This window comes from Stegastes partitus, unplaced genomic scaffold (assembly GCF_000690725.1).
Source record: "Stegastes partitus isolate 25-593 unplaced genomic scaffold, Stegastes_partitus-1.0.2 Scaffold969, whole genome shotgun sequence".
Lineage (NCBI taxonomy): Eukaryota > Metazoa > Chordata > Actinopteri > Pomacentridae > Stegastes > Stegastes partitus.
In genome coordinates, this window is record NW_007578700.1 from 125,333 (window position 1) to 142,689 (window position 17,357).

The window sequence follows — 17,357 nt, forward strand, 5'->3', positions numbered from 1 at the left end:
TTTGCACCAGATTTACATAAAAAACAAAACCTAGGAGCACCCTTTAAGCCACTTGTGACTTTTCAGATGAAACGCATTCTGTGTTTACATGAAGCACATCGGAGAGAAGTATTTTTCAGTTTGATTAATTGTACTTGAGCAATTAAATACATGTGGCATGGCTCGGAAATGGTACACCGAGGAACAAGTTGTCAGAAAGTTGTTGGAGGACGGTGAAACATCCTGAGAAAAACGAAACTGTTCACTCACACTTGATAGCTCAAACATGCGTAAAACACACACCAGCAGCCCAAATTTAGATTTAACTAAAGCTTGGCTATCAATTTCAGCACCCACATCAACAGCATGAAGCTAAACTTTGCTGCAAACGGTCTACAACATTTATAACTTTGCACGGATTCAGTATTTCTGACGGACGAGATGACGTCTGCGAAATTGGAGCAACACGTTCCAGAAGCTCAAATTAGGAGTTTCTGCTTAAATATTGATATGATGACATTATCCGCAAAAAAAAAAAGTTCTTTCACAATACACCACCTTTGTAGCGCGCACACACACACACTCACACACACACTCACCCACGCACGCTACAACTCACATGGCTCCGCCGCATGCACCTTGACTCGCCTCAAAATTTTAATTGGACCTGCAAAAGCTGGCATTTTCCCCCCTCAAACGGGGGTTCACCTTTAATTGCATGCTTTAAAATGCATCAAAAGAATAACTAGTGAATGCATGTTGACGCCTGGAGAAGCTCGAAAATTAATTAAACATGACCCGCTCTCTTTCTCCTGTGTTTCGGGCCAAATAGATCAATGTCCCACTGCTCTTCAAACAGAGAGCGGAACATAAAGGTGGGTGATGATGGAGCAGCGAGACGTAGTTAAGTTCAAGGATGTTTGGGTTGTGTTTTTGACAGAGAGAAATCAATGGAGAGCATTATTAAAGAAACACTGAACTGAAACAATATTTAGGAACGTTTCTCCTCGGAGATTCTGAGCCGGCTTATCAGCTGTCAGTAAGTTAAGTTCGTGCGAGTGCAGACGCTTTGATAGTTTGTGCGCTCCAGCGAGAAATCAGAGCGTGGATGAAGTAGGCAGCTTTCACATGTCAGCGCTGCCTCGTGTACGTCTTAGCCGAGCGCTGTAATTGCCAGTTTCCCACTTCTATATACAAGGGGTTATCAAAAAGTTCTGTGCGAATGCAAACTGTCATTACTCAAAATATGGGGTGACACCGTGCTATCAACATCAGCACACGTACTGGAGATGTTTTTGTAGCTACTGGCAGGTGTGCATTTGCCATTTCTCCATCACATTGAGCAAACACTGCATTCTGTGTCAGTCGGAAGTCGGGATGATCCGACCTTTACCTGGAGGATCATCACCGGTGATTAGAGGTGGGTCTGCGGCTACCAGCAAGAGAAGAAACAGCAGGTGGAAGAGCTTTCAAAACCAGACAACTTTGACATTTTGCACTGTAAATTCATCTTCTAGAGTCCGATAGTCAATGCAGAGTTGTTTAATCGAGAACATTCAGTGCAGATGCCCTTAAATATGATGAAACAACAAGCACTGTGATCACAACATGGTGCTTCTTCACAGGTTTCTTTTGGCCACAACGACTAATTTGAACCTGCTTGCTGAGTTTAACTCCCTGTGACTTCTTCCTCTTTCCCAAAATCAAATTCAAGTTGTCTTTTGGACACAGTTAAGTGTTGCAGGAGCACTGGGAGCAGTGTGTCGCTGCACAAGGACGGATTTTGATTTTTCTGGGCATCGTCTTGGAACGTTTTGATCATCCCAACATCCCAATCTAGTTGCAAATGAATTGTCCAACTTGCTACCTTTGCCTCCCACTTATTCATCTTCCCCAAAATGAAACTGAAGCCGTTTAGACACGGTGTAGGAGATTTACAAGTGTCGCAGGAGCACTGGGAGCAGTGTGTCGCTGCACAAGGATGGATTTTGATTTTTCTGGGCACCGTCTTGGAACGTTTTGATCATCCCAACATCACAATCTAATTGCAAATGAATTGCCCTACTTGCTAGTTTTTTATTCATCTTCCCCAAAATGAAACTGAAGCCGTTCAGACACGGTGTAGGAGATTTACAAGTGTCGCAGGAGCACTGGGAGCAGTGTGTCGCTGCACAAGGAGGCTACTTTGACAGTGACGGTAGTGTAATGTAGGTATCAGGTTTTTGATTTTTAAAGGTGCAGTCTTGGAACATTTTGATCATCGCTCAACATACCAGTCTAATTGCAAATGAGAAGTCTTTCTTAAACATCCAACATGGGTGTCAAGTGACATTAATGTCAGTTCATGTATCATCGCTGTGGAACATGTTGAACCCTCACGCAGCCAGTTATGCAGTCATACGAGTATCTTGAGCTGTCAGATGAGCGTTTGTTTCTTCCACCCATCCATATGACACCAGCGTGATGTTTGTGGGAATTCCAGAGAGAACAGTGCTGTCAGTAAAACCTGCCTGCATGAAAAAGAGCCAATAAAACCTGACTTTCCATCCGTCTTACGCCACAGATGTTGGGACCTGCTGTAACCCCGTCTGGTTACACATTCACAATCACACTATCTGCAGTTTCTCAGCAGGAACTAGCCTCTACCTCGCAAGTCTAAAAACGGAGATCTGCAGAAATTAAACTTAACTCTATTTGCTAATTTTTCAGTTTAGGGAGAGAACCAGTAAAAGGCATGTGGCTTTATGACATTATCTCCTTGGCCTCTCCTGCACAGCTGCTTTCAACTCCTAGTCCATTTAAATGTCACAGTCGCCGTCCAATTTGGAAAAAATGAAGCCTAGACGTTGGCCGAGAAAGTGCATTTTCATTCAGGGCTCTTTGACTAATTAACTGAATCATCGACTTCGAGGAGTGCAGCCAAGTCCACAAGATACCTATTAAGGCCACACAGGCTTTCATGTGCAACAGAAAAGAGAAGAAGAAACTCGCTTTAAACACAATCCAAGCCAAGACAACCACATGATTCAACTTCTCCAAGCAACACCTCTTTTCTCCGCCGATGCAGCAGGTAGAAAAAGTAAACCTGAAGATGCCTACATGCGCCGCCGCCGCCGCCGCCGCCGCAGAGGGCGAGTTTGAGCCCCGGAGCCCCTGAGGAGAACGCTTGTTAAAATTCACACCATGACAGCAGACGTGGGGGTCAGCGCTCTCAACTCCCAAGGGTGGCCCGAGCAATTAGTGGTTAAGTAATGGAGCAAGGCCGAGGCCAAGTTGTTGATGTGGCGCACGCAGTCTGATCATAGAGGAAATAGTGGTGGAGACGTGGGGAGGCGGGTGTTAGTACCCCAGGGTCAAAAGTAGTCAAAGGCAAAGGGATCATGTTTCATGCTACGTCTCTGCTTGCTCTCTCTCCGGGCTAATTACTGTCAGGGAATTATTAATAGGTGCAAATAGGTCACGGCAAAGCGACTAAATGCAATCCCATTTTTTATCCCCCAAAATGTGACCTTGCGGCTTTGCGCAAACACAGACGTCTGCACACACACACAAATGTTAATATTCAACCTACACGTGTACACGCAAGCATTCGGGTGGAAAAAAAAAAAAAAAGCAAAACAGCCCAGAAACATCCATTTGTTTACTACTGTGGAAGCAATAACACCTGACGCAGCAGCTCGACGCAGGAAACTCTCGAGAAAAAAAATGCAGAGACATGAATCTCTGGTTTCAAACGGTTTGAACTTTGGCCTACTTCGAGCTCTCGGGCTGTTATTAGCCGCTCCGGGCTCGTCTCGCGTATCCCAAATTAAATGTAAGAGCGAGAAAATGACGGATTCCTTCGTATGTGACATGTGTGACTTCACTTGGCGTGCACGGCGACAATCTACTTGGTTTCAAAGAGCCCCTTTCTCACTGCGCCTCTGTGAAAGCCTTTATATAGTCCACACTCTAAATCCCACAGTTTGCCTCGCTGAAAATGGGAACACCGTGTCCTACCCCGTCTCCGCTGGTAACAGTATGTTTCTTATTCTGTTTGCGCCTACAGTATGTGTGTGAGTGTGTGTGTGTTTGTGTGTGTGCATATGGATCTGGTCTGCAGCCAAGGACGAATAGGAACAAAATACTTGCAACATGCTGCAGTTTTTGTGTGTTTTTGTTGCCACTGCCTGCGTCTCTTAAAGCAGAGATCGCTGTGCTTAATCTGTCCTTTTCACCGAGCGTCTTTCTTCGTCTCTCTCCTATCGTTTGCATATTTTTCCACGGATTTTTTTTCCACCTCTACGTAACGCCACTCCTCTCCTCCGGCTGTCTTTACCTCGTTCGTTCGGCTCTTATCGGCTCTCGGCGTGTCACTTTCAAAACTAATGATGATGATAACAACGATAAGGCTCGTAAAACCGAACCCCTGGGAAAAGCAGAACCTGTGGTTACTTTTGCTCCCAGATTAGCAACCTGCCAAAATTACTCATGCTACGTCAACATTGCATTACTGAACCGGTCTACTGGGCAACGAGCCCGTGACATGACTGGTAATAGTTGCAGAAAATCAATTATGTTGTCATGAAAAGACACAAAACAACTACAAAGAGATAGAGAGAAAGAGCCGCACGATGCAAATTGACTACTAAGGGACACGAAACAACTATAAAAAGATTAAATTTGACCTCAAAGACATGCAAAATGACCACAAAGGAACACAAAACAACTGTGGATAGTTGGTTTATATGCAGAAGCTTTTTTTTCATGTTGTTGAAACAGTGAAGGACAGAAGACTTGTGTGACAGAAGCTCACCAGTTCACATCCAAACAGGCAGACTGGAGCTGCTTTTAAACTCTTGTTTACCCAGAAGATGCTGTCTGAGCACACATTCACACCCACTAGTTGCCCGACCACAGTGTTCAAACCCCGGCCACAGAGCACAACCGCTGGGAGGTTTAAAAATTGAGTTTTTGACCATGTTAACATGTCCATATATCATTTTTTTTTACACGCTACAAGACATAAAATGAGGAAAATAAGCTGTCAACGCCCTGGCTGAGCATTTGCACCGCTAACGGATTTAAAAAACGCGTGTTACGACTTAGTGACAGACTTAAAAAAAACAATCAATCTTGTCAACTTGCAGGGCTGGGCTTTCTGTGTCAGTATTCTGCTTTCAAATCCGGTTTGGGCTGAATCACATTGATATTACAGCCCGTCATTGTGTAGCGTAGAGCAGTTTGTACGCTGTTTGAGCAGAGCTGTGGGTGAGCTGGTGTGCTCAAGCTGGGCGGTGATGGAAAAACTGCAGTTCCTCGAATGTCCACTGGAGGCTGGCTACAAAAGCGAGTCAACCTCCATAGACCTCCGTGTTAAAACGTCCAACTACACAGCAGAAACGAACACGTTTACAGCCTGATGCAGAAGAAGCTTTGGTCTCTTTAGCTAACTTGCCGCTCATGGCAGCTGCACAGCTGGTGAATCTGAATACAACTCACTGTGATAAGGCTTAAAGTCGTGCATAATTAAGGGTGTGGCGGCTGCTCTGAGTAACAGGTGGGTTCAGTCGAAGGCCAGAGATTGGATTAGCGAGGAGTCAGGTGCTGCCAAAGTGGAAACCAGTGTTTAGAAAAGCTGTTGGTGACATTAAGGAAGGTTCCTTTGTCTCGCTGTACAGTCCATGATCTTTGTAAAGCAAAGGAAGCAAAAGTGTAGAGTACATCTGAGCCATTCTGAAGGAATAAAGGGAAAACTTAATGGAAAACAACTTCTAAATAGGCCCGAATGATTTGGGGAATATATATAATTGTGATTTTTCTGAACGATATTGCAATTAGATGTGCAATAGTCCCACTTTTATTCACACTGTAATAGATTCAAAACACGATGAAGCACGACCACATGAGAGATGATTTTGTAAAACCCTGCATCTCATATATCGTACGACGCATTCGTGATTTGCTAATTGCACTGTTTCAAATTGCGTTTTCAATTTAAAACCAATTACCTATCCAGCCCTACTTCTAAATATGCACGTGTTAAGATCAGATGTGCATTTTCAGGGGTTTAATCGATGCCATGAGACGGACGGGAAGCCTCGGCTGCCTTGCTCGGCGGCCCGTCAGCAGGAGCTGCTTAAGAAGGTGGCACAACATGGCACGGCGGGCCGGTGCCTGGCACTCCAACTGACGAGCAGTCCAAGACATAAATTTAAATGAGACATCTGCATACTTGTGGGGCCCCTGCGAACTGCTTTACGCTGCTGCCAGCCTACCCCCCCGTTCTCTCCCAGCATTACAAAGTCCCTCATTCTCAACATTTTATTGTCCCATTACAGCAGACAACATGTAAATCTTAACGAGTAACATCATGGCAGGCTGATGTAAAAACAACAGATGTTTTGTGTGCTTTCCTTGTTTTGTTTTTTCTGTATTGCATTTATTTTTTATTTCCTTCAACGCTGCACAGAAACAACGGGAAGGTTGCAACAAAACGCTCATCTTTCCTGCCAGTTAATGGTGTTTAATATTGTTTTCTGTTAATGGATGAATCAATTAGACTTTAAAATGCCAGAAACTGATGAAAAATGATCATCACGGGTTCTGTTTTGTTCAATTAGGCGCTCAAAAGTCAGCTCACGATGACAGAAAGCTGGAGAGAGAAGCACGTTTTCGCATATTAGTTTGATTTATTTACCCAGCAAATGTTTATCGATTTTCCGTCACTAAACTAAAGAATTATTCTGCTTTTCAACAACTGAAAGTAGTTAATTTTATAGCATGCATGCTATGGATTTGTTATATAGCTTAGCTTAATGCAGGCAGCTGCAGCAGTTTTCATAGGGATTAATGGTAATAGAGACAATAAAAAGTGCGCCGGATTTAGTTTTAAAAGGCAAAAGTAGGATAAATGCAGTTGTTGACTCTCCGTGGCTGCTTCATGTACTTGGTGGGAGTGAACATAAAAGGGCAGGCTGTCAGCGGGGGTTAAATGAGGCAATGTATACTTTTACAAGAGCAGCTCGTATGGAAAAAGACAGAAACAACACACGTGTCTGCTTGTAGGCGAAAGGCCAGAGATTAAAGTACGAGCGCTTTGCACAAGCTTCAGAATGTTTAGATTTACAGCCATCACGCAATACCGCCGGGGCGGAGGCGCGTTATCAGCCCCGAATTAATTCAGTGACCTCAAGCAGGAGTCATAAAGAATTATCATCAGCGACAAGAGCAACAAGGAGTCCTGGAACAGATGGCGTGGTCCCCACAGAGTCCTCGTCTCAACATCACCGAGTCATTCTGGGATTGCGGGAGGAGACAAAAACCAGCAGCAATCCTCCTCGGTACACTTGCGCACGGATTCTCAAGGCCTGTAAAAATTGTTCCAGGCGTTGTTGGAGAACTCAATTAAAAGGGAAAGCCAATGAAAATATTCACTGGATGATTTTTCTCTTAAAGCATCCTCACTTCTCTTTAGTCACCAACTTCTAATGGGAACAAATTGATTCAAGCGGTGCAAAAAAAAAAAAAAGGGGGAAAACAATCTGCTCTTTCTCATTCCCACTTCCACTTTCTCCTCTCTCTATCTACCTCTCTCATCCCTCCTCTTCCCACTCTGCACTGGCAAGGACAAGTTAAGGTGCAGCCAAGAATGTGACTGAGTTTGGAAAACAAATCCAGCTCCCTTCTCTTTTTTTTTTCCCCCTCCCCCCCTCCTCTCTTTTCCTCTACTTGCAGCTTTGCCTATTTTTTTTAAGGTGGGCCGAGCAGCGCTGCAGAGCTCGCTGTGCGTTTCCTAAAGTCGACTCGGCCTGCAGCGTCTCCAGCTTCGCTCTTGTGTTTTTTGCCCACCTTAACAAAAACTGCACGCTGTGTGAAACTATTGGGAGGCTGCATGCATGTGTGTTTTCCACAACTGTTTTTCCGGAGAGACGAGACGTCCACTTCCCCGCGCTTGTTCATTTCCTCACAGCTAATTGCAACAAGACAGCGCTGGGATGAGGTGACATTTCGAGATAGCTGCCGATTGTGTTTCCAGGTTAACCCTCTGAAATCCAAACAACTCCTGGACTCCATCTCTTCACTTAAAGTCCTCTATGGAAACTGAACAACCACGGCTGGACGTAGGAAGAGTTTAAATGTCTTCTGTGCAGTATGATGCAACTATAATGCCATAAATCACCAAAAATATATTATTTACTTTACAAAACGTGTCTAGTGTTGGTCCAAGTGCCCACAAGTGTTAACAATACGGGAAAAAATGAGCTCGTGTCTCTGCAGCTTTTACAAATTTTGCATTTTTCACACAACTCTGCACATCAGACAGATGTTTCACCATGCTGAATGTGTCTTCCATGAACTTGATCCTCTATTTAGTGTTTTTAAACCATGCTGCATTTATATTTATTGATCAAATATGTTTGAATCTTTAACAACCTCTGCAAACTCATTGTTTTTCGACACAACTCTGCACATCAGACAGATGTTTCACCGTGCTGAATGTGTCTTCGAGGAACTTGATCCTCCGTTTACCACTTTTGAGCCATGCTGCATGAACATTATTAATGAAATATGTTTGATTAATCTCTCTAATTGCCCTGTAAAAAAAAAACACGGCCTGCAGTTCAAAAAGAAACTAGTTTTTGTCATGTGATTGTTGGCTGCAGCTGATTCTGTTGCGCTGGATTGTTTTTTTCTTTTTGCAAAATCTGGTGCAAACAGTTCATTTTTAATTGGAGAATAAAGTGATCATGATGCAATATGGTGATTTTAAATGTATATTTTCGTAACTTTTTCCTGATGGACCCACGTTTGACTACGATGCATTCAAGGACCGGTGTGAAACTGAAAATCCGTTCCTGTTTTCACCGCTTCTTGCTCCGATAAACGGTGCACTTTGGCCAACACTTCTTTCATATCGTTAAAGGGCATTAAAGAGGCTTAAAGGGTCATTAACTGGTTTGCAATGTGTTTATGCTTTAATGAACGACAGCCGTTTTATTTAAAGAAAAAAAAATTAAATAAAAAAAGAACTGAAAAGTAATCCCTCCTTAATGGCCCTACGCGCCGCATCCAAGTGATAAAATGTTGGTTTAAGCTTAAGATTTACCTGATTTAACACACGCACGCAGATGCCAAGTCAGGGAGTGAATCCTGCGAGGCCGCCGGTGTTTGCGGGCGGCGGTCGAGCCAAATTCTGTTCCATAAAAGAGGGGAAAAGGTGCGAGTGTGTGTCAGCATGTGCAGGTGGCATAATTAGATGGTCTAGCAGAGGAGGAAATTCCATTTTCAAAGTGTGCACGAGTATTTATTACTCTGTGTGTGTGTGTTAGTGTGCATCCAGCATTAGGCAGATTGAGCTGGCAACGGCGACGTGGAAGGCCAGAGGAAAGGTTGCGCGTCTCTGGTGCGACTGGGCGCCGAGCCGAACCTGCAGCACCGCTGTGTGTGAGTGTGTGTGTCGGTGTCGGTGTGTGTGTGTGCACTGCTGACTGCATGGGTAACTTTATCCAACTGTGCCAGCAATCTGGGCAATCACTGCGCTCTGCCTTCCCCTTCGCTTCATCTCTCCGCTGCACCCACACAGGTGCTGTTTCCATGCCAACAGCCCTGGGGGAGGTCTCCTTTTCCCAGATTAGAGATGGAGCCGCAGGCAAACTCCCAAAAGGCCACCGCGAGAGCACGAGTCTATCAGAAAAAAAGTATTAATAAAGATATGAACGGCAGAGAGAGAGGCGTGATGGTATAGTTTGGTTTTCTCTTCGCCAAACAGGCAGGAACTCCTGCAGCGTTCAGGGAAATCCCACAAAAAGAGTTTGAAATGATTAAGACGTCTCTCGGTGAGAAAAAAAAACAACATTCGGAATAAAGAACTTTGAGATTCATTAAACTTCCTGCAAAATAATCCCACGGAGGTTCCCCCAAACACTAGAACTGTCTCTGTAAATAGAAAGCACTGACTACCATTCTTCTACTGTAGTTATACAGTATTTTGGTTTCCAATAGTTTATTTGAATCCTCTCAATCTCAACCGCTGCAATGTTAAATACTGTACCTCTATCGAAACAGACTAGAAGAAGACTCAGAAATGTCTTTTGTGCACCATGAAAACGTTGCAACAAAGCAAATAAAAGTTGAATTTCACCAATTATTTATTTTTAAAAATTGAAAAAAACAAAACAAAACCTGGAATCAACATCAACAATTGCCTCGAGGTGTTCCCAATATTGGTTGAAAAATGGTGGCGCCATGTGCTATACATCCTATGTGCTTATAAAAAGTTTAAAAATCAGGAAATAAACGACTGAGATGTGCAATTTGTTTCCATATTTGTCTCCTGTCTGGTTTGTGTATACACAGCCTGCAGCTCAGCCAGAAGATTCAATGAATTTTTGTGACCTGAGCGTTTGTCACAGCTGAGCCACTCACAGCTTTTTGGTTGCGCAGATGAACGCAGAATTCTTAGTTTTTGACAGAATCGAATTAATTCAAACTGTTTATTTTTTGGAGATTTTTTTTTTTTTAGTTTTCTGATGGAACGTTGCGTAACAGATGAGTACTTCAGGGACAATCAGAAAGTTGACAATCTGCCGATTCATTCTGTTTGTACAGCTTCAGTGTTTAATAAATGATGTAATTCTGGCAGTTTGTTAAATACAAACCCGCCTTTCAAAACCACCAGCTGCAGGTTTAACACTCGGCGGTTCCTTTCATCTGTGTTTCATATTTAACTCGCATTGTTTTGTTTATCCTACACTTTCCATACAAAAGACTGAGTAAATACACCAGCTCGCCGTCCATTCTAATGCACTGGCACGCGCGAGCATTCATTTTAAATAAGTGGTGTGTTTTTCATAAAAGCACTTTCAGAAACTGACTCGCAGATGTCCGTCTCCCCGAGTGGTTGTGAAACAGCAGCGACTGTGTGCATGTGTGTGTCATGTTTCTCCGTGCAGGCCTGGCAGCGAGCATTGTGTGTGCTTCAGTGTGCGCATTGTGTGTCCAGTGTCTGGGAGTTTACAAACAGGGCCGCGATCCAGGCACCAGCCGCAGCACAAATAAAACAAACCAGGCTCGCGTCAGGCACATAAACAAGGGCACAAATTAAAATCACATAAATAAATACGCGCAAATTATCAAGAAACATCGCAAAGCCTCGACAAATTGCGACGGGGAGGGAAACGTTAAGGCTCCTACACTGAAACCGGTCTGTGTGTGTTTGGTCTATATTAGCTGCAACAGCACGTTTCAGCCAAGAAAAACTAGTAACCATCGAGTTTCTATTTCCTGCTGCTCGCTATAGAACGATGCTATATGCAGAAGCTGGCCCGCTGCCCGATGCATGCGTCCACAACGCTAACTGGCCTCCCATCGCCCCGTATAAGATGACACCCAGCGACAACACGGAGGCCGCCCTGACCATATTTGCGATCTCAAGCTACAGCAAATAAGCCGACCACAGAGGAGTGAGCTGTTCCAGGCCGCCACTCGCCTCCTCCCTCTTCAAAGAGGACAGCTGTACTAACGTATAGGCAGCAGAACATCTGCTCCGACAGTTTACTGACCGTCACCGTCAGGAAACTGCAGCCTGGGAGTCAGTTAGACGCTCAAATGGGGGCATTAGTGAATCCGGTTTGCCTGACAGAGTGGAAATACAGCCGCTGCTGTTTACCTGAGGGATGGCTGATGGAGCTGAAAAGTTGTGATAAACATGCTCGCCGCTGATGACTTCTCTTTGATCACGACCAGGAAAATAAAGGTTTACTTTGAATTTAACCACAGCTAAATGAACGCAAACGTATACATTTCTACGTATAAATTTAAAAAAAAATAAAAAATTAAACACAGAAAGCAACTAAAACCTGGAGCTGGACGGATGGCGACCCGTTAAAGGTTAAGGCTGGTCTGACTCATGAGCACGTGAGGGTCTGCGTAATATAAATGTCGTCATTTCACACATCAGCGAGAGTCTCCACGGTCTCCTCTACAAACATCTGCACGCAGCCCAAAATCTGTGTCTGCAAAACGACACTATGAGGGTGAACAGTGCACATGTTGAGCAGCAGAGCGGAGTACGTAGATAAGATAGAAGAGAATGGAGTCCTACAAATAGAAAGCTAGTATAACAACAACAAGTATGAGTCGGTACTGTACTGCATCTACACCTTGATGTGTCACATTGGACTCTGTGCTCCCCGACATCAAGTCCGTCAACGCTTGGCCTGCTTGGTGAGACGTTCAGGTGGAGGCAGTTTTGTCTTTATTGACGGGAGCAGCTAAAGAGAGACGGGGAAGGGGGTAACAGAGACCAGGCTGCTGGACTCTAACAGAGGCATCAGGGGCTACATCCCTTTACTAGATGGGACCTCTGCTTCTGGGTGTCTCTAGACTGTAAAGCCTGACTTCCAAGGGCAACTGTTGGTCCCCACCAGTCTCTGGGGCATGAGTGGAGGCAACGAGGGGCGCAGCGGAGCAATGGAGGATCAAGGAATACTGCCCTTTACGTTTTCATTATGTGCCTACATGGCGGTTTGCCTCTAACGCATTTCATTGAAACTATGGAACACACCTTTACTGCCAGTTATACTTCCTATTTTCATATTGCACAAAAACCACAAGTGAACGTTTCCTGTATTACTGCACGGACTCTGCACATCTGTAATCTGAATTATTTAAACCAAAGTGAAACCCTAGAATCTGAAATCTGTGTCACTGACTTTGTTATTGACTTGTTTAAAATCTAAAAAATACAAACAAATATTGCCTAATACAGTGACGTAGTGAGCAGATAGCCCAACATGTTTACCTTTTTATCAATAAAAGTCACATTGCGTGCAACCAGAGCACATTTCTTGCAAATGTGACCCCGTCCGCCTGACTTCAACCCTACCCGTGACCATTTTTTGTGCTATTTTAATGCTGCAAAGCTCAAAATGCACAGACAAGACATGCAAAACATGCCCGAAGTGGCGTCCTATTTATATACAATCCCATGATCCCACATTAGTATCTGTGAGTCCATTGACGACTCAGTGAGGAGAATTTTGGGAATTCGCGTAACGAATCTGCCCCTTAATGTGAATCAGCCCTGGTCTCCTGCAGACACTCATCACATGGTAATGCAGGAGAACTGGAATGACCTGTCCCCTCCCTGAATGTACAGTAGAAACAGAGCTGACCTGCACCAACCTGCCTGCACAACCACACACCTCCTGCCCCGGGACACCTTGGCCCACCCCCCCTCCAGCCCTCCCATTCATCTCCACGTCTCAGCCACCTCTGTAATGAGCAATAAAACACGTACTGTAAAAGAGGCAACACACACACACACTCACAAAGGACCAACATGGTCATTTCTTACATGCCTCCCCTCCCCTCCGCCGAAACCTCCCCCCATCCATCCACCCACCCGCGGGTGTAATGAAGCCTGGTGAGGCCCCCTGGGCGCCGCAGAGCCATAACTACACCCACCTCGCGCTATAATCTCAACCTTTTTTCCCCCCCGACGGCAGATTTCTGTGAAAGAGGAGAAGGTGGTGGAGGGGGAGGAGAAGTTGGCGGGGCCGACAAGGTAGAGCCAACAGCCTGGAAGGTGATTTTCTTGGCAGAGAGTCTTGTTGGGGTACCCAGGGCGCGGGGGCCCCGATTCCCACCAGCTTTTCCCCCCCGAATGCCTGTGTGGTCCTGGATCTGATTAGCACCAAAAACCCCCTTGTCATACACGCAGACACACAAAAGGTACAGATGCCCATGTGTGCGTGGTAATGCAGGCAACACACACCCAATCAGGCACATGCTGTACACATGCAAAAAAAAAAAAACCTCGGCGCTCCCTGATCTTCGTCAGAATAGACGGAGAAGACAGGCAGTTTACAGTTTTCTGACTCGCAACCGCAAGACGGTGACGAGAAGCAGGAGAAAATGGAAGGAACTAAAAAAAAAAGAGAAAGAAATAGGAGCGGATGGAGTGGAAGAACGCTGCGAGAGCCAAGGCCTGTCAGAGGGCAAAGTTTGGACTTTTCATTGCAAACATCCCCTGACGAATAAAAACGAAACAGTCAATCAATTCATCTTTTCCATGCATTCTCCCCTTGTTTTCTTTTCACGGATGCACACATGCACAGAGTACGTATAGATTCAAGGCAACAGACACAGCACTGTGCATGAGAGAGATGTTTTTTTGTGGCGCGCATGAGTTCATCCGGAGTTTGCCGCCAGTGTGTGTTTGCTTAAAGGAAAATTGTGTCTATACATGCGCAGGTTGTGTTCGGCGACTGCGAATGTGTTTGAGCTGAGTGATTAAAAAAGAAACGGAGAGACAAGACGGAGATGTGTGCGAGATTGGATGTCAGGGTGAATTTTCTGCCTCTTAAGCGTGTCTTTGAATCTTAACGTGTCTTTGTCGGCTAAAATGCGCTAAAAGTGTGAACGCAGCCTTTGGGTTGTGTGTTCAAACAGGCTCCACCTGTCTTACAAGAGCCCCAGGAGCAACTTTCAATGTGATTTTGTGCGCTGATAGTCTGTTATTTGTCACCACAACGGTTTTTTCTGTTAAATCTGTTGCTTCCATATGCAAAACTTGAGGTTGCTGTTGTTTTTTTTTTGACACAGAACACGAGATTCTGTTAGACGGATTTAGACACGCAGAATCCACAACGCGCACTTTCACTCGTTTGACTCAACACAAATCTGTCTATTATTTTTCCATTCGCCCCGCAGTCAAACGATGACGAAATGAAATAAATGACATGTGGTAAAGGTTCAAGAAACCGAGCGGCGTTGCATCCACAGACGGAAAAAAGGAGGAGCAAAGGGCAGCGAGGCTGTCAGCGGGCCGTCAGCATCACCTCCGCTTTGTGTTTCTGCCTTGTCGAGCTGGAATGTGTGTAATGATCGGGTTCGAGCTGTACGGCGGGACTACATTATATCTACATTAGACCCAAGCCAATGTGCGCGCTGTGTAGTCTGCTGCGTGTGATTTGAAAGCTACATATAAGCAAATCTGTGTCTGACATGATTTTTCCTCGGGGAGGGCAGATCAGCGGAGAGTTTTATTACAATAAAATGCCTCATTTCGGTCTGTGCTGGTCATTTTTGATGACAGAAATGGCAGAAGGTCTATTTAGAATAAGTTTAACACAACAATGAAATGAAAATAAATCAGGGAGTGATCTCGGCTTTATTATCAAGTGATATGAGAAGCTGTTTATGAGCTTGCTTTGAGTTTCTTCATGCAACCAAACATTGCTTTTTTTTATTGGCAATTAGCACTAATTGCATTTAATTGAAACTATCAAACATTCTATTAAAAACGTCTTTTATTGCTCCTTATAAATTCCTTACTGCTGGAACACTTTCGCCTATTTTTTCTACAAAAAAACTGAAACTACTACCAAAGTCTGAGTATTACATCTACTAAAACTGGAATCTGTGAATATTTAAACATCTCAAAACATCCTACGTAACTTTCAAGCCCAGCCCGAATCTATGTGGACCAAGTTTAAGCACCAAACTGAAGCCCTTCTCTTAAATATAAGTGTTGAACAAGTTTTTCAAAGTTCGAATTTAACTTTTTACAAAAAGCAGCCTTCTGCAGTCAAACTCTCCGCGAAGGTCAAACACCCAACTGAAGCAACAACCGATAACCGAAACACACTTCTGAGTGCAGAGGGACTCAAACTCAGAAGCACATGTGAGCGCTCGTACGCCTTTTCAGTTTTTTTGTGTTCCTTCGGCTGTCCTTGAGGTGGAGGCAGACGAACACTGTGCAGATGTCAGTCCAGGCTCACAACATCTTCAGCGCTCCACCAAGGCCTTTTCCTTATTCATCCTTATTATCTTTTTTTTTTCTTTTGAGACCGCCTCGAAAGAAAACACCCAAATCCTTGAAATGGTGTGTGAAGGCTAAACAAGACGCTTACAGGACGGTATGTAGCCAATTTATTTCCATTTTTCATTTTAGGGTTGAGAATGTGAAGCGAAACTGTCGCGGATCCACAAACACGATCGTGTTTCTTTGTGATTGCACATGAGGTCGTCTTATGTTTGGGGCTTGGCGATGCTGCAAAAGTAATTATCATAGTCATAAAAGGGACATACTGTTAAAATTACGTGGAAAAAAAACTGTCAAAATCCGGTGCAATACAATCAATCTGATGTTCAAAGGAAGGATCCATATGCATGAGATCATATCAAATTCTTCTTATGTGCCAAACAAAAACTTCTTAAAAACCCTCTTAGCTTTTAATTACAGCTTGCTCCAATTATTTAAGTGAGACGACGTAACCTTGAAAGAAGAAATAACACAATCTTCCTTCCACAAATTAAAAAAAAAAGTTGAATCCATAAGCAATTAAACACACCCCTATACTCAGGGGTATTCCTGCTGCAGCTTTAGTCTGTCAGGTTTAAGTCTCGGAGACTAATGATGACGAACTTTAAGCAGACGGTTTCTGGATGATGCATTTAGTTTACACGCTGCTTTAGTGTCTAACGTTCTGCCGTCGCCAGGAGTCGTGGCCACACAGGCTGCTGTTCATTGAAATTACACGAGTTTGCGGATAAAGAGATACTAAGCGCCATATTGTGATAAGATCATATCTGATGTTATTCCACAAAAGGAGGTTCAAAGAGACATTTCTGAACAACAAGGACAATGTGTTTTCATGTAGACAGGAAATCTATTCACCCATCTGTCCATTTTATTAATTCATTTTTCCTCATCTGGGGGTCGAGTTAAGGTGGCAGCAGCCTAAGCAGGGCATTGTGCCTTTCCCCAGAACTGTTTTCCAGCTCCTCCTCGGGGGATTTGAGGTGTTTCCAGGCCAGACGATATATGTAATCCCTCCAGTGAGTACTGGGTCTACTCCCAGTGTCCTTCCACTTGCCTGGGGAAACCTTCAGCATCCAAATTAGAAGCCTTTGGATGCAAAGGAGCAGCGACTTGACGCCAAACTCCCTCCGGATGTCTGAGCCCCTCACCCTATCTCGGCCTCATTTCAGCCACTTGCATCCACAATCTCGTTCTTTCGGGTCGCGGCCAAGAGTTCATGGACACAGGTGGGGGTTGGCTCGACGAGTAAATGGAGAATTTTCACCACAACTGTCTCCCTCCCAAGATACTTAAACTCCCTCGCAAGGGGAAGTAACTTTCCTTTACACCGAAAGACCAATCCACTAGTTTCCAGCAGAGAACAATGTCCTTAAACATGAAGGTTATGATGCTAGTCACTGCAAACCACCCTATTGTGTGCTAAAGTTCACGATCCAACAAAGGGAACAGAACCACATCATCTGCAAAAAAAGTGAAACAAACACAGTTCTTACTTAGGCTGTACAACAAATTAATGCTAACAGCAATCCCCCCCCCTCCAAGGTTGTGATGCTAATCCCTTATCCCA